At 44.9% G+C, this 23,551-nt stretch overlaps 1 protein-coding gene across 1 annotated transcript in view; it reads right to left on the reverse strand.

Annotated features, from left to right (window-relative positions):
* The window catches only part of LOC127211316 (selection and upkeep of intraepithelial T-cells protein 10-like), a 101,036-nt gene extending 85,341 nt beyond the window's left edge, over window positions 1-15,695 (reverse strand). Inside the window, exon 1 of the mRNA XM_051171136.1 lies at window positions 15,498-15,695. The gene's annotated coding sequence lies outside the window, so the exon portion shown is untranslated. The remainder of the gene's footprint in view (window positions 1-15,497) is intronic.
* Window positions 15,696-23,551: the final 7,856 nt, after the last annotated feature.

The following is a 23,551-nucleotide window of genomic DNA, read 5'->3' on the forward strand; positions in this document are numbered from 1 at the left end:
TCCACCCCATGAATGAATGTACTAATTATAAAAGTGATTCATCTGGAGATAACTCTTTGGAAGATCACTTGCCTAGCATATATAAGCAGGGGTGTTCAATCCCCAGCACCACAAAAATAAACAGATACAATAGCTGAGGGCTGTAAATTTAGACAGGAAAGGGGAGATAGTGGGGGATGGTCTGATGTATTTTGATGCTAATTAGTGCTTACTGTCTCTGTGACCAACCTTTTGCTTAATAAAAAGCCATCTCACCTGGGCAGGGCAGAGGAGATAGGTGGGGCTAGGTGAGAGAGGAATTCTGGGAAGAAGAAGGATCACCACCAGGAGAAGGAGACCTGAAGTGAAGAGAGGAAGGCCACCATGGGTTAGCTGGAGGAGAAGCACATGGCTCACAGCGTGGATGGAGAATCCAGCCCAGATGAACATGAGCAAGTATGTGGGATTATGGATGGGAGGTAGCTTGATAGAAGTTATTAGAAGCAGATGGCATGGGATTGAGACAGGGATCCCATGGGAGGCAATTTAGAAGATTGATATCTGCCTTGCCCCAGGTTAACTAAGGCTATCTTAAAATATATATTAAAAAAAAAAGAAAGAAAGAAAAAAGAAAACAAATTAGAACAAACAGTAATCATAGCATTCTAAAGGAAATGTGCTGCATATTGAGTAGAATTTTTTTATGATATAAAATGAGTGGATAACTTTGTTGCCCAAGAGGAAATGGAGGGGTTGTGAAATAAGTCCCAGTTTTGTGAAAGAGAGCAAAAGGCAATTGGGCAGAATAACAGGTGGAAGGACAGTTACATGAAATGCCATCATCCTTTGCACCCAGCTGGCCTTGAGTACACCAAACTAGCTTCCATTCTTTCTCTGAGTCTGAATGACCATCAGTCAACAAAGCCGAACAGCTAAAATATCTTTGAGCAGCTAATATGTTTGACCTATGCACCCAACAATTGGCAGCGATAAGAATAAACTTGGTTTTAAATTTTGGTCCACACAATCTTCAGGACTGGAAACCCGCTTAGATACATCCAGGTGAGTAGTATAGACCTATTGAGGAGCAAGAGTTTCCAAAATTAAAAAAAAAAAAAAAAAAAAAAAAGTGTTGGTTGGGACATGGAAGAAGAAAGAGGAAAAGGAAAGAGAATGATCCAGACAGAAAACAAGTTCCCTTCTTTCTCTCTCCCTACCCATTTTATTTACCCCACACAGCCTCTTCCTTCACTAAGACAGAGAGGAAACCAGTAGTAAATTAACTAATATGAAATATCTATTATTTCTTAATCTTCCACTATGTGTCAGTCCCCATGTATATACTATTTATAGTTCTAACAATAACTAAACTTTCCAAGGTAGGATGAGATGAAAACATTGAGATCATGAGGTTAAATGGCTTGCCTATAGTCATATAGTCTGGGGGCAGAGTTGGGATTCAATACAGTCAGTCTGATTCCAAAGTCAATGGTCTTATCATGCTACTTACTATCTTTCTAACATAGGCTGGAGTCAAGGAAAGGGGGTGGTCCCAGATGTGTCCTCAAAATGCTAAAGATGTCCCCAACCTTCTGAAAGTACCAGTTTTGTGGAAAAGAGCTGACTTTTACTTACCCACATGCTCACCAGCCATCCCAAAGCCAAGACAACATAACCAGCTCCTTCCAAATCAACCAAAAGTGACACCGCTTTGGGAACCATAAAGCAGTGGCAGATTACATGGACAGAGGGGCCTTTCTCTGCTCTCTGAAGCAGATATTAACTTTATTAACTGCCCCTCTTTGCTAGTTCAGTTGGTTCTTTGTGAAGGTGGGTGTGTGCACATGTGGTAAGTTCCCATTTCATTTGGCAGCAATCTTGCCTGGGTTTACAAGGAAAAGTTACTTTTACATTTTCCTCCTGACAGTGAACTTGGCCTCCCATACTCCCTGTTGAAACCCTACTCTTTGTAGGCGGAAATGGGATAAAAACAATAAGATAAAGAAATAAATTAGGGAGAGGAAAAAACTCTAAGGAATAAATAACTCTCTTAAAACAGTCACTTAGAGATCATGAGCAGAGTACAGAAAGGGAGCTGTGGGTTCTGGATGGATAATTCCTGGCTCTTTGGCTTTCTGACATCAGGTAGATAGCCTAAACTATCCAGGTCTTTGCTTTCTGGGCAGAACATAGAGAAAGTAACCACTGATCACAGACTCAAGTGGGAGATCCTCTGGTAAGGTGAGTTGACTTTGAAAAAGGGCGGTCTAAACGTAAGACTGTAAAGCTAACCCTGCAACTGGTCCAAGATCCTTGGCTATCCTTGGAGGCCAACTCTGACCACAAGGGACCCTTCAAGATGCCATTCAGCAAAGGACTTCCCTTAGCTCCCTTAAGGGACTCTGAGGACATCTGAAATGCAGTGGGAATGAGAGTACGGAGTGTGTCTAATGTCTGTCGGCATGTACCTATCTGTGGAGTGTGTACATCTGAGACTTGTATAGATGGGTATGCACTAACAGAAGGGGAAGGAGCACATTTATCCCTCACTCTGCAGAAGGGTGTTGAGGATGTTCTTTGCTTTCCAAGTGCTGGGTTTCCGTTGGAGAACAAGGAAGACTAGAGTTTGCCTATATGCAAGGGTATTTGTGGAAAGACGGAGATCTGAAAGTGCCTAGAGAAGTATCTATATGTATACATAGGAATGTGCTTGTTAAAATGCATGCTCCGGTGTATGAAGACATATGTATATGTGCTAGAGACTGCATGCGAGTCACTGGGTGTCTGAGTGCTTCTGTGCGTGTGGGGTAAGAGAAGAGTAAAAGAACCCATGGTTACAATGCCTCCGAGCTAAATGGCTCTGGCTTAAATATATGCAGTGCTCAAAACAAAGTACCACAAACTGAGTAACATATTATGAAGAGAAATTGTTTCCTTGCAGTTATAGAGGATAGAGTTCCATGTCAAGGCACCAACTCTGAAGTCTAGTGAGAGCCATTCTCTGCTTCCAAGATGGCACCATGTTGAATCCTCGCATGAAAGCAGAAAGGCAGATATGTCCTCTTATAAAGACACTAATACCATTCATGAAGACAGACCCTCATTTCTTAATCACCTTCCAAAGGCCACACCTCTTAATACTGATGCCTAGGGGACTCAGTCTAATGGGAATTTTACAGGAGACATCATCTTAAAAACCATAAAACTCCCTGGGATATCAGTCTCATTCATTCTCCAATGTCCCAGATCTGGATCCCTGGTTTCCAGAAAAAGGTCCATTACGACAAGCCGACAAACAGATGAAAGCCAGAATAAGGTATATACCAGCTGTTTCTGAGCCCCAGGGATCTTCCCTAATGAAGATAATGAACTGCAAATTTCTATTACAGAACTATAGGGAAGAGTCTGGAACACAGAACGAAGAGACTGGCCTGACCAGTAGAATGCTGTGTTCAGGTGTATTTGAGCAGACAAGCAGAACTGTGGCCCTCTATTTTATGTAAGTCTTTCCTTTGAAGAGAAAATCAGCTGGGACAAGAAACACTACAGGAATCTGTGATGTAGCAGGTGCAACAGTTCATACCTGAGAAAGGATTAGTTGACTTAGGGGACAGTAAAGAAAGGAAGGAGTAAAGCATGTGTCTAGCCTATCACCTGAGCCTTGTACCCATCAGAATGTGGAGACTGAACTCACAAATTTTTAACATTTTATACAATGATTTAGTTTACTCTAAACCTAGAAGTAAATGCAAGCCAGATATTTTTAGAAGCATCTAAAAGACATCTCACAACAACACTGAAAAGTAGATATTATTTCCCCAGATTCTTGGTGAGACAACTGAGGCTCATTGTACGAGATAACTAGTGCACACAGCCTGGCTGGTAGAGCTAAGGTTTACACTACATTGGCTTCAAACAGAGCATTATGTTAATAAGCATCCTGGTTTTGTCCCCTTGACTGCTTAGAACTCCATCCACATTTAGCCTTTCAGTGGTCAATGCTCGATTTTTCAGAAGAAGATGAGATTTAGAAATGCTGGCAAATTTGATCAAGGATCCCTAACTGGTTCAACTCAGACCATTCTAATGCCCATAATCTTTCAACAAGTCTGCATTTCCTTCCAAAATCGGGAAAAATAACTCGTTGCAATACAATTCAGAATAAAGGAAATTTAAGAACTCCTGTGGCTTGATGGTACACAAGGCTTAGATTATTATCTGGTCCAAAAAAGTTTCATCTTCAGATAGCTCCCTTTTCTTGGTGATCAAAACAAGCTAGACCCAGAGAGGCTTCAGAGCCTTAACCTTTATTGTCGATTTGACTTTACTTAGAATCATCTGGAAGATATACCATCTCAAGACTCGGCTGTGAGGGCATATCCAAAGAGGTTTAACTGAGGAAGAAAGACTTAGCTTGAACATGAGCAGAACTATCACACCATCTGGGGTTCTAGAATGAATAAAAGATAAAAAAAAGAAGAAGAAGAAGAAGAAGAAGAAGAAGAAGAAGAAGAAGAAGAAGAAGAAGAAGAAGAAGAAGAAGAAGAAGAAGAAATAAAAGGAAAGAAAACCAACCAGAAGAGTACCAATATCCAACATTCACCTCTCACTGTTTCCTGTTTGCAGATACAAAGTGTCCAGCTACCTCAAGCTCCTGCTTTGCTGGAATAGCTTTGTAGAGGTTTTTTTTTTTTTTTCACAGTAGCAAATAAATAAATATGTAAACAACCAAACAAGTATTTTTAAACTATTATTATAAACTGACACTGGAGTGGGGTTGTTGTTTGGAGAGATCTGATTATGTTGTTTTCAAAGCCACCTGAATTATTTTGTAGGATGAGTGCTGAAGAGTTTGGAGCTGTGGTCTAAGATATCCCTGGGACATGGTAAGTCGAACATAATGGCCTCTTTTGATGGGAGTTTAAAACATCAGAAGGTTGACAGAAATGCAGACAAAGGAGACTGGGTTGAAGTTTCAGAAGGAAAAGGGGTCCTATTAAGAATTGGGCTAGAGTCCATTAACACTACATCCTGATAAAAATCTGGTTGCATTCTGTCTATACCCCCCAAAATCAGGGTGAGGTTGAACTAAAAAACAAAACAAAACCAGCAATGGACTAAGTCGCTTGGTGGAGGAAATTTAAAGATAGCATAATGTCCAGGCTTTTGCATAGTTGTTGCTTAAGGCTTTTTATAATGAAAGAGATCAGAATTGCACAGGGAGATGCAATTTGGTAAGAAAAGCTGTGTGAGCAAATTTAAAGTTTACATGCAAGGTGAGTACAGAGAATTATAAAGACATTGGCTGACACCATTACAGAGAAACCTGGAATTCTTCACTCAGACAACAGAAATGATGTCCTGAAGACAAGACACCAAGCAACAAAAGCTCAAGCTTTTGAAAATGCAAATTCACTTACAAAGAGAGCCTAAACTAAGAATGAAGCTAGAGAGGTCTCCTGCTTGAAAACAAACTGCAGGGACGTGTACTCCCAGAGTCAGTCACCAGGGCACACAGAGTCGCTGTTGCTGTGCCAGACAGAAGCTAGGTGGCACCTTGAGCTGGCAAAAGACGGGCAACACTGTCCACATGGTTCTTTATGCATGCAAAATGCAGCATTGTAGAGTCTTGGGGGCTTGCACCAAGCTTCTAGAACACTGCTCAGCTCAGAGGATCTGTGGAAGAGTCAGAATTTCCTGCAGGAAGGCCCAGAGAGGCCATTGCATAAAGTTGTAAAGGTGAAGCCGAAGTCACAATGAAGACTGCAAGATGTTGGCAATGCTGGGACATCCACCAAGGAAAGCTACATGTACCAAGTAGAGCTATCCCAGGAGAGAAGCTCCAGTAGAGCTGCAGAGGTGAGGCTACTGAAATCCACTGGAGCCCAATGATGCCACAAGTCCCAGATGCCAGATGAAAACTTTATGATTTACCATTTGGTTCAGTCTTTCCCATTCTCTTTCAGAATAAGAATCTTGACTTTTTGCCCTTGTATATTGTAAGCACATGGCTTGTTTTCTAACTTACAGGCTCTGGCAGTTAGATTACCTTTAGTTTCAGAAAAGACTTTTGACTTGGGGCTTTTGAATAATGTTAGAACTGTTAGGATTCTTGGGAACTCTTAGCTATTAACTAAGGAGCATTTTGCCTGATAAGGTGGCCATGGGACTTAGGGGTGAAATATCATGATTTAAAACTGGTGTGTTTGAATTTCAACATGGCGTGGAGCGGACTTGTGATGGTTAATCTTCACTGTGAACTTTTCTTAAGATAAAATCACCTACAAGACACAAATCTGGGTATGTCTGTGATGGTGTTTCCTGAGAACTTTATGTGAGGAGGAGGAGGAAAACCCACCTGAAATGCAGGCAGGAGCATCTCATGAGATGGGGTTCTTGACTGAATAAAAAAGCAAAAATAAGGAAGCCAGTTGAATACCACCATTCATCAATCTCCACTTTCTAATTATGGACGCAGTGTGACCAGCTACCTCAATCCCCTGTTGCCACGGACTGTTGCCATGGGCTGTACCCTCAAGCTGTGAACCAAAACAAATCCTAAAGGTGCTCTTGTTGTGTGTTTTGTCACAGCGATACAAAAGCAATTAACACAAGCACCACACAACTTCCTTCATACGTTGAATGAGAGGGTAAAATGTGACAGCAGCAAGAATATTATGGAATAAGAAGCAATGCAGTGAGAAGGAAGGACAATTATGGGTAATGAGACAATAAATTCACCCCATTAAAGTGCCTCATATACATGTATCAAAATGGCATAATGAAACTCACTCTATTGTGCAACTAATAGAAAAAAAAATTTTGAGAAAATGTCTGAGTGACAAATCCTTGCTGGAGGTTAAAGGACCTCGATCCTATCATCAACAACGTGTGTGTGTGTGTGTGTGTGTGTGTGTGTGTGTGTGTGTGTGTGTGTGTGTGTAATATTTGAACTCATTAATCTTATTCCTTAATCACTCCAAGAATGGAGTAACTAAATTCTACTAAGCAGACACATAGAGCTAAAGGCAAGACAAGACACATGACTCAAATCTTCCCATTGTGAGATTCAGGCAAGACCTGGTGAGTGCAGGTTCTCCCGGTTGGAACCATCCAGAATTCTGCACCCTCACACCTATCAAGGACCTGTGCTTTTTCTTCAAGGTCAACCTAATACAGGTTCTAAAGCATTTCCCACTGCATACTCAGGCCTCTGCAGAATCCAGAAACTACAGTGTCTGAGACAGAAAATTAAAAGCCCTCCGACCAGAAAATAAGACCTAGCATTTGATTGGTTTTCCCACCACCCTTGGAAGGTTCAATTGCACTAAAACTCTGGCCTTGACATTTTTTTCTTTACATTCCACACTTTCTTGCTCTCCATTCTCATTTCTTCCCACTGTCAATTGAAGTCCTACTATAAACCAGGCAAGACACCAAGAGCTCGACTTCCAGAAACACCATCTAGATCCCCAAGGTCCTCACTGCCATCCCCTCGGAAGCCTTGGGTAACTCTCAAGAATAAATATGGTGTGTGAACCCATTCTCTCATAAACTCAGAACTCCAAAAGCTGGTGGTCACTTCAATAATCCAAGACCATACTGGCTCCAGTATTATCTCTCCTTTCCCCACTGGCTTATCTGCCAAAACCCCAGCATGCCTTTGGTCAAACTTACCCAATTTACCACATGAGCTGAATTCTGACTCTTTGGTCCCAGAATCTCTAACCTCACCCCACCCTAATGCCTGAAGCTCATTCTTGGCCCCACTTGAAAGGTCTTTCAGACTAAATAAAAGCCATCTTCTGCCCCAAGTGCATAGAAATCAAGACCCATGGGTACGTCCACCCTGACCACAAAGTGCCATCATCAGAGTCCAGTAAGGGCTTGGCTCACTGTCCTCATCAAGGTTTCCCCAAAGTCCACTCCAAAAAACACAGTCGTCAGAAAACACACCCAAGAAAGTGGTCAGGAAGCAACCAATCTGAATTATTTACTGTCCCATGGAAGCCAGCCAGCAGATTCTGGCCACACAGACACTGAGAAAATATTTATGTGGGTCCTGATGGATGCTTGGCCAGGAAGACTGCCCACTGTCATCCTTTCTTCCTGCTGATAAGGCAAAGTTACATGTCAGACAACTCAGAGAAAAGCTGGGCAGAAAGTTCTGGCATCTGATCAGAACCGGGTATGTGTCTACAGCACTTAGTTCCAAGGCCCGTCTTTGCTACCAGCTAGGGCTGCCCTCCCAGGGTCTGAGTTTCTGGGTTTGTGCCATCAAGGCATAGGCCAAACAACCCCAAGAACTTTGTGATACTACGAGATTGCAACTTAGACAGAATCAAATGTATTCTCCAGATCCACCATCATGATGCCGTTGGTTCATCACGGAGCTATTTTTCTTGGCATCCTGAAAACGTTCCTGGAATTCCACCATCCTAGGATTTTTCTTTCCACTGATTCAGTTTCTGTAACCAGATGGGAGAACTCCATCTGGGAGCAGAAGATCTGAGCTTAAAATAAAAGAGTAAACTAGAAGTGGGGGGTGGGGGTGAGTTGAAGCAATGTTAATTTGTGTATCCCCTAAGAAAGCAAAGCTTGATATGGAGCCACAATGAAATGCCCTGTGGCTTGTCCTTCAAGCCACCCTGAGGCCTATTCTATGCCCCGAGATGTCACCATAAGGCAGCTGCAGGTAGCCTACAATGCTTGTCTTATTTCTGAACTACTTCCTCTGCTTCTTCTTCCCTCTCTGCCCACCAGGCTTCTCAGCCACGGAGTTCCGTCCTTATCTGTAGTCACTTTATACCCCTTTCTTGAAGGAGTTCTATCCTCCACAGATCCCCCTTCCCTGCGAACAACCTTGCCACGCAGGTCGCTGAAGTACCAATGATGGGTTACAGACACAGGAAAAGGCTTCTTACAACCATTTTCTGAACTCATGGATTCCTGACAGCTTCTCAGAGATGTTTCGTGCCATCCAGCCCTGGTTTTTCTGAGCAGGAAGCACTCCCAGCCTTCCTACCCCTTCAGAACTGTACTCCTCTGGGAAGTTTCCATTTAAAGGTATAATTTGGTAACCATTAAGAAATAAAAATCTGGTAACCTATACTGGATAAGTGCATCCAATTACTGTTTCCTCAATAAATTATGGACACGCCTTCCCCATAGTGGATATCATCCCAACATACTTCATGTGACAAACTATTCTAAGAACATTCCTTTGAGCCACTCAATGAATAAACAACTCACATCTATTCGACGCTAACTATTGTGCAAGGAATCAGTAAGACAGTCTGCTAAGAAGACAAGCTCCACCTCCCCCAGGAACCAAAGGTCCCCACATGGTAGCTCCGAACAAGACCTGCTTCCAGCCTCTTACACCCTGCCCAGCCCTATTACTTTCTCCTAGTCACTGCCTCGTTCATGGAATTGTGACATTTCATTGTAGGATAGCAGAGCCAAAGAGCCCATAAAACCAGACAGGGTTTAAAATTTTAAAAGGACTGAGTTTATACTATAGGCCCCCACCTTGAGAGTCATGCTCTGCAGTAAAGCCATACGGTCCAGGATCACATCTTGAGACATTCTGATATAGGGCCCTGTTATTTTAAAGTCAAAGACACAGAAAGTCAGGGTAAGACAGAGCAGTACTCATACATTCTGAGAGACCAGATAATAAACACAGTGCGCTAGTTAATATCATTGTCTCTAGAATCCTGTCCAGGGCACTGATAGGTCAGCTGTGTTCAGTTCTCTTTTGTTCCAACAAGGAAATAGACTGAGAAACACAAAATAACCTCTAAGGTCACAGCCCTGAATTGGTTTAATATAAAGTCATATTCAGATCACTTTAATTCTATAGTCACTTTTCAGGTACTCAGCTGCTTAAAAGGGGGGAAAATTCAAGGAGCAAATGACTGCTACTGGCTATTATTAAGATTAGCCACAATTAGAATGTCAGTCACCCCCAAGGAAGTTGCATGTTAAAACTCTTTATTCATAAAAGAAGAAAAATAAATAAAACCCAAACAGTGTGCTGCAATGGTTGAGTAGGACTCAAAGAAGCACAATCCACCCCAGCTGAGGTTTCTTACAGGGAAGCCTGGCGATTCCCAGAGAGAGTATGCAGAAATAGGCCCTTGAGAGCTGGGAAGAGACCTCTTGTGCTCCCCTTGGAGGGGAGGCCTAGTGGCACTCAGAGGAAGGAGAACCAGGCTACCAGGATGAGACCTGACAGGCTGTGATCATATGGTGGGAGAGGAGGTCCTCTTCTGACCCAGGCCTAGGGGAGGGGAATAGGTTGAAAGAGGGAGGGAGGGGGGAATGGAAAGATACAAGTGAGGGGATAACAATCAAGATGTAATCTGAATAAATTATTTAAATTTTTAAAAAACCACCAAAAAAGAAAGGAAGGAAGGAAGGAAGGAAGGAAGGAAGCTGGGAAGAAGCCAGAGGAAGGAGAGAGGGTCTCCACAGAAGATGACCCAAACTAAAAGGCTGTGAAAGAGTGGGGGGTTTTGTTGTTGTAGTTGTTGTTGGTTTTTGTTTTTTGCTTTGTCTGTGAAGCAGCTGGTAGGTGGGGAAACTGACATGATACAGGAAGAAAGCTGAAGGGTGTTAGGGGAAAGGAAAGATGTTTTATATTTAAAGCACAGGCATCACTTTTTTTTAAATCAGCTAGAAAAACAACATCTTATAAGTCAATGTAGTCTCTAAGCATGAAGAAATTCATATGGCCACTTTATAACTTACAGTATTATTCTTGATAATAGTAACTGCCCATATGTATCAGGCATAAAGCTTAAATTGATCTTCTTTCTGAATATCAGTCCTGTGAGTGGGATAAGGTAAAGAAAGGTTGGGTCAAGAGTCTTGTGACTGTTCCTTCTGGGCCCAGGGCTGATCCTCAGGAATGCCTGTTCAGGTCCTGAGCTTTGGGCCAGCATGGGCTGGAGATGCTGAGCCTGGCTTGCTGGCCTGGGTGGGAGTCCGGAGCAGCTGCTCAGTCTCATCTCACTTTGAGATTGTAAAATCCTGCGACTCAGCAGCAAGGCTGGCTGCCTGCTGGGGCTGATGAGCTGAGCCGTGGGTGGTCAGGAATGTTTCAGGACTTCCTGGGCCCAGTGTTCCAAGTCTAAGTGTCTGGATTAATGATCCATCTCCAGGAGAGGGAGCCGAAGAAGCCCTGACGCCAGGCGCAGGGCATCGATTCGACTTTATACTCCTAGTTTGCTTTCAGCTGAGGCGCCCCAGGTGGGCTGCATTCTAATAATTAACAATCCCTGAGCCCTAGTGCATGAGTGATCTGGGAGAGAAGTTGTCTCTGGTGATGGCTGATAGGAGTGGAAACCCCAAGACATATGCATGGGTTCCTAGCTGACCGCCGTGCCCATCTAGTCAACACATTGATCGCCCCTGGATTTTGTACATTTGGTGAATGGAGTCTCACCTTTGAGTGTCATTAAGCTTTTATGGGGATAAAGCATGAGGACTCACAACCTCACTGAATAAGTGAAGAAAATAATATCAAGAGTGGACAGAAGCCAGCTCAAGTAGAGAACGATGAGTGTTCCAGAATTCTCATTTTTCTCGTCCCAGCAGCACACCTCTTTCAGGGGTGTTGAGACCCTCCCTGGGGTGACAGACGGAAGAGGTGAGGTTTGATTTGTATTTTACAAGAGAAATTATGATAGAAGTGCTCTGTTGTTCACACACATGTTTAATGAATGCTGAATGCATATTAGTATGTTCCAGCTGCTTTCCCAGATGTTAGGGATAGTAAACCATAGTCCTGACATCATGAACATTTAGTCATGGCAAAGGGAAAGTGTCATGTAGCAGAGGAAATTGGCACACGAACTCTGCTCATTAGCATGTCAGGGTACAGTAGTCAATAAGGTTGGTGCATCGAACACACCAGAGCATAGCGCGCACAGAGTAGCAAAGCAAGAATGAGCAATTCCACTAAAAACCAAGGGTGCAGGTAGTAATGGAGAGATGGGAGAAGCTTCAGATAAAAGCTAACAACCCCGGTTGGAAATTTAACAGGAGAAATGGATGCTCACTGGATCAATGGGAAATAGAGATTGCAGGGATGGCATGTTCTGTGAGGAGGAGGAGGAGGAGGAGGAGGAGGAGGAGGGAAGAGGCATCTGGGTAAAGGCATAAAACTGGTTGGGGCTGTTGAGTTGTCTGCAGAGCAGAATTTGAAATGAGACACACTGGCCCACACTGTAATCCCAGCAGTTGGTAGGTATAGGCAAGAGGATCAGGAGTCTGAGGACAGTCTGGGTCGGGGATGCTAATACGCATACCATGGGACATGAGTCTAGAGCAGTTCTCTGTTGGAACAAGGGGCTAGGATTTATCCTGAGGGTGTCAAGTGAGGAAACAACATGGTTAGAATTCTGCTTGAGGAAACTCTGTGTAGGCTGAGCCTGTGCTGAAGAGGAAAGAGAATGGGGCAGACAGCATTTGGGTGGCAAGAGGTAGTGCTGACCTGATTTTGTCACTTTTACCACAAAAAGACACCAAAGTTTTGTCTGGTCTGGAAAAGTCTGTCTTAGGGATTTTCTTATTGGAAAAGCAGTGTGCCCCATGGTTGTCAGCTGATGCCAAATCTGGATGTGGACTACTTCCACCTTCCTCTGATTTGAGAATAAGTCACAATATTCTAACCTCTCTTATAAACTTCTCCCAAATCACAGTTTTTTTCCATAGTGGAATGCCCTCCTATTTCCAATACATATGGAGAAAGTCCTTCTGTTGCTAACCTTAGCTAACTCCAGAAGATATGACTTCCTTTTCCATTCAAAACTAAGTGGGGGGCGTCTGAGCATCTAAGGTGGGCTGGCATTGCTAGGCTCCGAGGATGCAACCTTTGCCTCACTTTAGTGGTTTCAAGAACAAACTTGCAGCCCAGCATTTCATAGATGACCACTAGCTGACCTCCACAGCTCATACTCACCCTTCGGTTTATTACCTCAACCTCAAGGCACTTACTATCTCATAAATATCCTGCAGCATTTATTTTCAGATGCAAGTGTCTTTTCTTATCAAGATGCTAATACTCACATTCTAACTCAAGTAGTAGCCAAGTTAGCAAGTGAGAAGTAAAATTCTCCTCCCTGATTCCCTCTCAACTGTCTAATAAACTCTAACCCCCAGAAATAACACTGCTTTGGGGAAATATCCTTGTAGATTCTCTTAAATGTTTTCTCTGCCTTTTGAAAATTGTTATCTCTTCTTCAAGACTCATCATGACAACAGTTCTCAAGCTGTGGGTCATGACCCCTTTGGAGGTCACCTATCAGATATTTATATTATGATTCATGACAGTAGCGAAATTACAGTTAAGATAATTTTATGGTTGGGGTCACCACAACATGAGGAACTGTACTAAAGGGTCACAGCATTAGAAAGATTGAGAACCACTGCGTTATAGAGCCAGCAAGATGATCCATGGGTTAAGGCACTTGTCCCCAAGCCTAATAATCTGAGTTTGATCCCAGGGACCAATGGGGTATAAAAACCTACTCCTGTAACTTGGTTGACATACACACACACACACACACACACACACACACACTAAAATAATAAAAAATTTGAAGGCTCATTATCACGATGAATTCCTTCCTCAATGAATTCTCTTTGACCCAGCAGATGCTGGTTGCGGCATTTGACACTCAGCACTGAAGTCGTGTGTCCTCGTGTCATGCTGCCATCAGATTGCAAGTGATGCTGTAGTCTGAGATGGTAGCTCTGTGATGACACAGCTCTGGTCACTGTTATAGTCACAGTGCCTTGTATGTATGTAGTAGACAATACACATCTATAAGATATGTGAATACATAGACTGACAGATGGATGGGTTCATGGATGGATGGAAGGAAGGAAGGAAGGAAGGACGCAAGGACTGATGGCATTCCTGTGAGACTCAACAGAATACCTGTAAGGGGATAAGGTTGACACCAGACAATGAAAAGGATCTCCGCTGAGATTTAGGAGCCTGGACGAGTGTCTGGCTCTGCCTTCCACTTGCATTGCTTTTGTGAGCTCCTCAGCCTTTCTAACATTCCACTTCCTGACTGGAACTGAATAGTGGGGCTGGGTAATTCTCCAAAAGCCTCTCCAACGGATGCTCCAGAATGCTCAGTTGGCGGTGACCCAGCACCCCTATTTCACACCTCTATAATTACCCACCTGCATGCCTTTTATTATAGAGATTGGGTGTGGGGGTGGGGCTCGTTTAATGAAGGGCAAAAGGAAATTGCTGGCTTGCCAAAATGACATTGCGGGCATTAACTAGATTAATGTCTGAAATGAAAAGCCCACAAAGGCAAAAACCAAAACAGAGAAGCAAAACCAAAACAGAGAAGCGACCATAACTTCCGCTGGGAGTTCGTGGTCACCTGCTCCAGGCTGTCTGACCCACAAAATCAACCTATCCTTACAGGAGATGTCACAAAAGTCACTGCTGTCCTCCTAAATCTCAGTGACCTAAAGAGAATGATCCCAGGCTAAGGACTTAAGAGCTATGCAGGTGACGAGACAACATGCAGAGCATGAAGCTGAGACCTGAGAGACAAGACTGAGGGGTCTCCAGTTCCTGAGATTTAGAGAAGCAGTCTCTAAGCTGAGTGATGAGTTGTTCTGTAGACGGTTTCTGAACAGGGCATTCTGGGTAAGGGGGGAGGAAGATGAAGACAGAGGCATGAAGGGGAACAGTGCACAGCTGAAGCATAGAGGGACAACACTACCTCACTATAGCTTCTTTTGGTCATATACCTACCTTAAGATAAAGAGTACAAGCACTGTATCTCAAGACATCACAAGAAGTGCAATGCTAGTCACCCCCATGCCAAGTCAGAGTGCTAACAAACACAAGCATTGACTGAGGAGGAAGCTGCTGCCAGGTCTTTTCTGAGACACAAAGCAGACTGTGAGAGACAAGATCAACACATTGGCCAGTTTGCAGTATTGACACTCAGGAAGAGATGCTATGATTCTAAGGTAGAGGACCAGCCTGGCCATGGGTCCCCACTGCTCCAGTGGTGGCCAATTAGGCAGTTGTGAGACCTCCTCTTACCTCCCTTCAAAGGGTCTGCTCTGGCCAGATTGGGAATGGAAGGATATAGCACCGGCATACAGGGAAGCACTCTCTAGTTGACTCTTCTGTAAAGATCACATACTTTACATACTCATTCTCGTTTCCTTCTCAGAGGAGCACAGAGAGTCTAAGAAACTAACCAGGGATGTTTCCCTAAGTCTCCACAGCGGACAGCTACCAATGCTAGCCTCTGCACTAAGATCTAAATCCCTGCCCCCAGCCCCACACAGCCTGCCATTTGGACCCTGCCTTGGCCCTGTGCACACATATTTTCTGGTTGTGCTGTGGATCCATCCATCAGTGGATGACCTTTGGTTAAAAGCCACAACCTCTGTAATGCCTTGAACTGTTAGACACCAGAGCTGTCACATCAGCAGCTCAGGGGGCCAGTCTCAACAGGACTTACAGTGCCGGCTGCTTTCACCAGGGTCATCTGGGATGTTTTCCTTCTGACGAGTGACAATCCAATGACATAACCACAGATATAGGATTGAGTATATGTCATGGTACAAGGCTGCCTGTCACCTTCTCAAACCTCAACAAGTTACACACAGGCCCAGGCCACCAGGCCATGCATGGGTCAGTCCTGGTCAGGATCACCCATGCCAGACTAGGTCACCGGATATTAATCATTGCCAAAAGAGCAGTTAAACTAAAAGCCAATTCATTAAAGATTAAGCTTCACCTCCATACCCCTCAGGGAAGGGAAGCTGTGCCTGGGTAGCCATGTCCTATTCTGGGAGGTCATGGGCTGTGAGAGTTTTCTCAGAGAGCCTACAGTGAGGAGTTGGGTGGCCTGGGTTCCAGTTGTGACTCTGCTTTCAACTTGCCTGGGGAACACTGGGGCAGTTCTGCATTCAGAGTTCTGATTGCCTCGCTAGGTAAATTACCTATGGAGGTAAATGGAGAACACTTCACTGGGTTTGCCGTCCTGAGGACAATATACATGCTTGCCTGTCTCATTCTGTAGCCGCAGGTTGTCCAGTTGCTGTTGCAATATTGAGCCCATGTAGAGTTGGCAGTGAGTCACCACTCCTCCCTGAGGTATAAAGGGCAGGGTCTCAGACCTTTCCTCCTTGATTCCCCATACTAAATAGATTGCATTGCTCACCCTAAAAGCATGCCTGCTTTGTTCTCTGGAAACCAGCCAGAGTCAAATCTTCAGCAAAGTCCTCTGAGTTCATTCATCCACAAGGAAAAAGTTCCCCTTCTGAGCTATTCTGGGAATCTCCCTTTGGATTATGCCATCCTCGTGGGGTCTGCCAAACCAAAGCTTTATAACTTAGTGAGGACAGAACCTTCACAAATCAAGACCCAGTGTTGAAGAAGTGACGTAATACAGAAGGAAGCAATCAGTGGCCGATACCGAACGTCACGAGCTGTATATTTGGCAGGTGGTGTGACCGCCTCAGAGTTATACTGGTGTCCCTATATGGAACTGGCACCATTAGCATCCTGAATTGCAACGAGCAGATTCTTTTAGGAGGGGATGTGTGACACAAAGTTAAGGAAGACACTGAGATTGGGAACTGAACCTCATCTTGAACCATTTCACAAAACCAGTCTAATCACTTCTCCGTCTGTAGGTGGCAGCACTGTCCCCCTTCTTTCTCCAAGAGGAACCTTGATTTTCAGTTGGGAACAAGTGCCAAAGAGGGTAAAGTACAGAGATAAAAATGAGATAAACTCACCCCAGAGCAAACATCCTCACATGTGTAAAATGTAACAAATACGAATTCACAAAACTTCAGAATCCTTGCTCTTCGAAGAATCTAGCAAGGTTCTACAAATCACCAAAGGTTTTCTAAGGAACCACTGTACAGAGTCGCCGCTTGGAAACTCTTGAGCAAGAGAGGTGCTACACGTAACCTTCTAAAACCGCAACCCCAGGCTGCTCTGCGCCAGTGACTCGCCTCGAGGCTTTTCACAGACTTTGCCTCCAGCTCACATGTGCTGTGTCCTCACTATGTGCCCTGAATACTGCTAAGCTGGTCACCTACACCGTGTCATGCCCTTGTGGCCCATGTTCCTCATGTCGAACTTTGCTGTGAGAAAACAATGGATTGAGGAGTCAGCCTTGGACTGGGGATGTAGCTTCATTTGTACAGTGCTTGTCTAGCATATACGAAGCCTTGCTTTTGACCTCAAGAACTACAAAACAAGGTATGGTAGTAGAATCTTCTAAGTCCAGCACTCAGGAGGCTGAGGCAAGAGGATTGAGAGTTCAACGTCACCCTGGGCTAATAGAAAGTTCTAGGCCATCCTAAAATACATGAGACTCAAATAAGCAATAACAACAACAGACTAGCCACCTATTACCTTACACAAGTGGGAAACTGAAAAAGATAGAGCCTGTCATTCAAGGTCACATGGTAGGAGTTATAGGAACAAGGCAAGGGATTGGCCACTAGTGCAGGACTAGTGGGGCAGGTGAGGTAGGGCCACAGTAGGCTCGCATCCAATAGCCCCTTTGAATAGTGTGGCCAGTCTCTAAGAAAATCTTGGGGAAAGAGTTTGGCATGTCCTGCAGCCACTGCAAGTGCTGCACCAAGCAAGCCATTTGGCTTCGTCAAGTCTCCTCATTTTTCCTAGCATCCCCCAGGTGGGTGGACACCATCTGATGAGATAGTGCTGGAAAAATGCTTTTAAAAGTCTAAACGCTGTCTTACAGGTGATATTATTAATTATTATTATTATTACTACTATTATCCCCATCATCTTTCATGGTTATTAACCACATGTTAGCCGCTATGGTTCTGTCATTTAGGAGTTCCTTAGCGCCCTTCATGGACCTGTTTATACTCCCAGTCAGCAGCACCTTCCCTAGCTTTTGTTCCCCAGCCAAGGCCAAGTTTCTACAGGCTGACTCCTCAGATTTAAATGGATTTTCCAGTCTCTTTTGTGTCCATCATGGCCAGTTGAACTCTTTGCAATACAGTTTCACCTCCTTCTCTGGGCTGGGAGAGAAATCCCAAGGAGCAGAAGGAAGATATAGACTTTCCATTCCCAAACCACGACCTTCACACCCAGAAGACCTGGGTGGGAGGAGACTAAGCGGAACTCCTTAACCATCTCAGCTAAGGCTGAGGCCAGCGTCCAAGCCCTGCTGCCCTGAAGAACGCTCAAGATCCAGGCTACCATTTGTTATCCAAGCCTAGTATCCTCTTCACATGAGAAGCAAGGGACGAGGCAACCTTCATCAAACACAAAACATGGAGGGAGTGCACTTGACTCAGAATGTACTCTGGTCTGTGTTCTACAGATCTCAGGTTCAGTTAGACAGTATGATCGCTGCTTTCAGGGAGTTCATCGATAAATGAAGCCAAAGCATAGACAAACTCCAAACACAGTGACATTGGTTAAAGTCTTCAATCGAAAATTTGTGGAAAGCAGAACTTTAGGTAAGGTCCTGATTGCCCTCACTTGAAAAGAGCTGGGAAGTCCTCAAGGCTGGAGAGATGCCTCGTTTGATGAAGTGTTTAATGTACAGCTGTGACAATCTGAGTTTAGTCTCTAGCACCTGGCAGGAGAGAAGCCATGTGTGCAGAGTGTCTATTTCCCCAGCTCTGGAAAGGCAGGGAAGAGTAGATCCAGGGGACTTTGTCCAAGGCAGCCAGCCTAGCCAAGTTGGTGAGCTCCAAGTTTAATGAGACCCTTGCTTCAGAAAACAAGGTAGAAAGCAATTCAGGAAGACATACAATGTCAAACTGAGCACACACACACACACACACACACAGAGAGAGAGAGAGAGAGAGAGAGAGAGAAAGAGAGAGAGAGAGACATACACACAGAAACAAAAGAATGCTAAGGATTTCTGAATTAGGCAGACCATGAACAAATACACAGAATATTCATGGATGGACAGTGCAGAGAACAGAGAAGAGCTCCTAGGGTCTACCTGCAAGAAAACATTGCTTGGTTCAGTCTGGCCATCAAAAACACTGACGGCCTCCCTCCTTACCTCACCCCCATTTCCTGTTCTTCAGAAAACATCCTAGTGACAACTCTGATTGGGACATCTAAAGAACTCCCTGGCTTCCTTAGGCAAGGCTTTCAGGTTTCTCCCCAAGGACACAAAGGATCCAGGCATCCCATCTTTAGACCAGTGCAGACTATTCATCAATGCCGTAGGTCTCAGAACAGCCCTCTCTGAATAAGTCTCCTCAGACACAGCCTGCCTCTTTCCTTTGATTACCCTTCCATCACAGTTGAGAGAACCTTACCTTATCAGTCAGAAGCAGGGGTGGGAGTGAATCCAACCCACCAGCCTCCTCCCCTCCCCTCCCCTCTTGCTCATGCAACTAGGAAATTCAGCCCACCCAGTCCATCTGGAAAATGGAGAACACCAGACAAATTTGGGGTGATTTTAACAGTAGCATTTGCCCAGCAAATTATACTCCACGAGCTAATTAGGAAAGGATTGTGGCCCTCAACCTTAATTAATATCTAGTCCCTAACAACTTAATCCTGGGTGAAATCATAGCAAGGGTCTCACCCGAATACTGAAATTCTTTCCTCCTACAAATCACCTATATAAATACATATATTTTAATAGCAGCAATTATAAAGTTCTCTGCCAACTTCTGGGGCTGTTTAACATTCCTGGATAGAGGCCACAGCTTTTCCTTGGTCTCCTCCCTCGCCACAACCGAGGCCTAATGAATAGTCACTTGGGCAGTTCTGCATGCCATGTAACCAGTATCTCCTACCAGTGGGTCTCCGAGAGGACTTAATAAGCAGTCTGGGAGGACGGCCTGAGGAGGTCCACAAACCTAATCGTTAACTCCGAGGCCTAATCAGCATCTGCTTCCCACCCAGAGTCCGCCTCAGCTATGGGGCCTGGTCCCCCCCCCACCCCACCCCAAGTAATAGATGGAAAATAGGCGATTTCCTGACAGTTAGCAACCAATTTTCCACCAATTAGCTGAGAGATGGTGGTCCCTGGAGGAAAGGAGATGGTTCCAGGACAAGAAGCTGGGCTGGAAGAAAGAAGATACTAACAGTGTAGAGAGAGCCAAAGGGCACTGCGTCTCTCCCACCTTCTTCTCCTCCCCCAGGTCAGCCTCAGCCCAGATCCCTGTGAAGAAGAAATGTTTGGGAATAGCAACTATACTGGAATCTCCTTGGGGCTCTTCTCAATGACCTGCTACATGCTTATCTGCCTCTCATCTCTCTTCTAGGGCTAGCTAAGCAAGAGAGATTGCCTCCCCTGCTTCTCTCCACAGTGCCCAAGTGACAGTCACGAAATTCCTCCAAGGCCTGATTAATTCTAGAGTCAGAATGCTGCACATTAAAAAATTCCTGAATTTGGAGGCTGGACAGATGGCTCAGTGGTGATACTAGGAGTATTTTCTCCACAATTACAAGGCCCAGAGTTGGGGTCCCAGCACCCATGTAACAAGCTAGACACTCCCACAAACTTTTATAACCCCAGTTCAGTTTCCTCATTCGTAAACCAGAGTTAATAATATTACCTCTGATGAAGATTCCATGGACTAATGAGACGTTTCATACCTCGCGAAGTAATGTTCAATGAAAAAGTACTATTATTAATTAATATGGCAAATATATGTCAATGGTGGGACTGAACTATATGCGAACCATCTCTGACAACCCTCTAGCTTCTGGCCTGACCCCTCATTTCCTGCCACCTGAATGACCATTGTCATCATTGATGATCTGGCCACCTCCCCAACATGACCTCTCTGCAGGGTCCTCTGTAGTTGCACATCTCTGTACGTGATGCCTTTTCACCTTCAGACTTGTGCTGGGTGCTGAGGACCACTGCCGATTCTGCAGTATCACCATGTGACTTCAGCTGACCCTCTGGATCTTGTACCTGAGGATCTCAGAGCCATGAAACCTTCTAGAGAACCTACCCCATCCTTCTCCTGGCTCTCTCCTCCTGGTCTGCATGGACATCCATTGCCTGCCTTCAGGGAAGGAGTTTGGTGTAGGTCAGTCCCGAGAAGGCCTGAGGAGGGCAGCCTTTGGGATAAGACGATACAATCATCACCCTCTTGGCTTTCTACATGCCTGGACTGTATTTTCTCTGTGTATGTGCCCTTGCCTGCTGTTAGTTCTTAGAATAATCGTGTGCATTAAGAACAGGAGCCCCTTGCATCTCACCGGGGCAGCACAGCACCTTGGTGGAAGTGGTGCAGGTGAGGCAGCCCCAAGGGCAAGAGTACAGGAGAGCTGGTCCTGCCAACTATCTGCCATGAGGTAGCAAGGGTGCAGGAGTGAGATGCCTTGCCTGCCTCACCCTGTTGCAGTCAGAATACCTGGCCCTGAACCTTGCCTGGGCAGCACAGAACGGCTGGCCCCAGTCAAACCAGATAGATAGGCCCAAGGGTGAGAGCTTGGGAGAACTGGCTGGCCCCACCATTTGTCTGCCATGAGATGCTGTAGGTTCCGTTCACCATTTTCTACACCCATGGTAGTCAAAAGAGCTGGCCCAGAGAGCAGGAGAGCAAGAGAGCTTATTATGACTCCTCATTGGCTGTAGCACTTGAAAGAGCAGGCCCTGCACCTTGCCTGGGCAGCACAGCAGAGCTGGGTCTGGAGGTGGGGATTGCAAGAGCATGAGAACTGGAGAGCTGACCCTGCCTCCCAGCTGATGGCCTCAGGGGGCAGAGCAGAAGAGCTGGCCATGGTCGTGTGGATAAGGGAGAGCCAGCACACTGACCAGCTCAGCTACTACCCAGGTCCAGATTCAAGACTCTCAGTTGGCCCACCCCAAGAGCTATATCATCTGGGAATAGTTGGGAGATGTGAAAGGGCCAGTCCTGTTGATCCAAAGCTGAAGGATCTCCATGACACAGGGCAACAGCAGGATAACTGGGAGGAGTCCTGATGAGGATCTAACATTGATGGTGTCACAGAAGTCAGATCTCAAAACAGGCCAATGACTTATTGTGATGAATATTTGCAAGTGAAGATGTGTGGACGGTGGGATGGATATACAGCAGGACACACTGACATACTATGGCTTCCATGGTGAAGTGTTTTCTATGCCTTGATTTTGTTGTTGTTGTTGTTTGTTTGTTTGTTTGTTTTTTATTTGGGAGGGAAGGTTGTAAGGGCAAAAGGCAGATATGAGAGGATGGGGAGATGAGCAGGACAGGGATGCATCATGTGAAACTCACAAAGAATCAATAAAAAGTTTTTAAAAAATGGGGTGCCTTCCCTTGACTTGAGACAGCTCTAGGCCAGATTTAAGGCTGTGAGCAAAGTTCTCTGGCTGGATTTCTGCCCCAGCAGGCACCATAGCTGGGTACCTTAGTACAAGATACACATATGCAGCTCCTAGCATCATCCTAACCCTTGCCAAAATACCCAGGTAGCTCATTTTGAGGGACATGTCTTTAATTTACGGTCACATTTGTATTAAGGGAGAATAGGGTTGCTATTTGCTTCTTCTATCATGGATTGGGGTGGGAAAACAAAGAGACAGGACTGAGGGGACTCTGGGTGTCCATTCGGCTCACTGAAAGATGTGAGTAGGTCTTGTCACCAGCTGCATAGCCCCTCCCCCTCATCAGTGTCTAGCAAGAGCTGGGCCTCTGTCCACCAGGAGTGTGCCAGCTACTCTCCTTCCTTTCCTGTGTCTCTTTAGTCTTAATATTCTCAGCTTCTGAGAGCCAACATCGAAGCTTCCTTTCCAGCCTTCTGCCCACACATAGACACATACAGGGACCTACAACTCACTCCTTTGTACTCACTACAAGAGAATACAGCGATGGATCTCTGGAAAGAACATAGAGTCTTGGCCACTTCCAAGTTGTGAAAGATGACAGAATTCCCACTGAGCCAAGCCCTGATAAATGCCTGCCCTTTGCTCTGGAGTATTTTAGACAGAGCTTGGCCACACCAAGAAAGTAATGTGTTCTGATGTCTCAGACAGAAGTAGAGCCAACTTTGGTCAAGGCAGACAATCTGGCCTTAGGGTCCAAGAACATCCCAGGAGCATTCTAGATGGCAGTAGGCTCTGAGTGCGTAGGTTAGCATTTGTCATGTTGATACAAGTTAACATCATCTGAAAAGAGGTTCAACTGAGAAAACGCCCCTATAAGATTGGCCTGTAGTCATTTTCTTGGTTGCTGATTGATAATTAATGTGGAAGAGGAAAGCATCCCTGGGCAGGTGGTCTTAGACCATATTAGAAAGTAATAGGCAGTGAACAGCATCCCTCTGTGGTATTAGCTTCAGTTCCTGCAATGACTTCCCTCAGTGGACAGTGACCAGGATATGTAAGCCAAATAAACACTTCCCTCCTCGTGTTGTTTTGGTCATGGAGTTTTAGCTCAATAAAATCAAAACTAAGGTACTGGGGAGCTTGGAGATGAAAGAGAGTGAGGGAAAGAGGGACAGAGAGAGAGAGAGAGAGAGAGAGAGAGAGAGAGAGAGAGAGAGAGAGAGAGAGAGAGAGAGAGAACTCAACAACCAGCACGTGTCTGG

Source organism: Acomys russatus, chromosome 29 (assembly GCF_903995435.1).
Source record: "Acomys russatus chromosome 29, mAcoRus1.1, whole genome shotgun sequence".
NCBI lineage: Eukaryota > Metazoa > Chordata > Mammalia > Rodentia > Muridae > Acomys > Acomys russatus.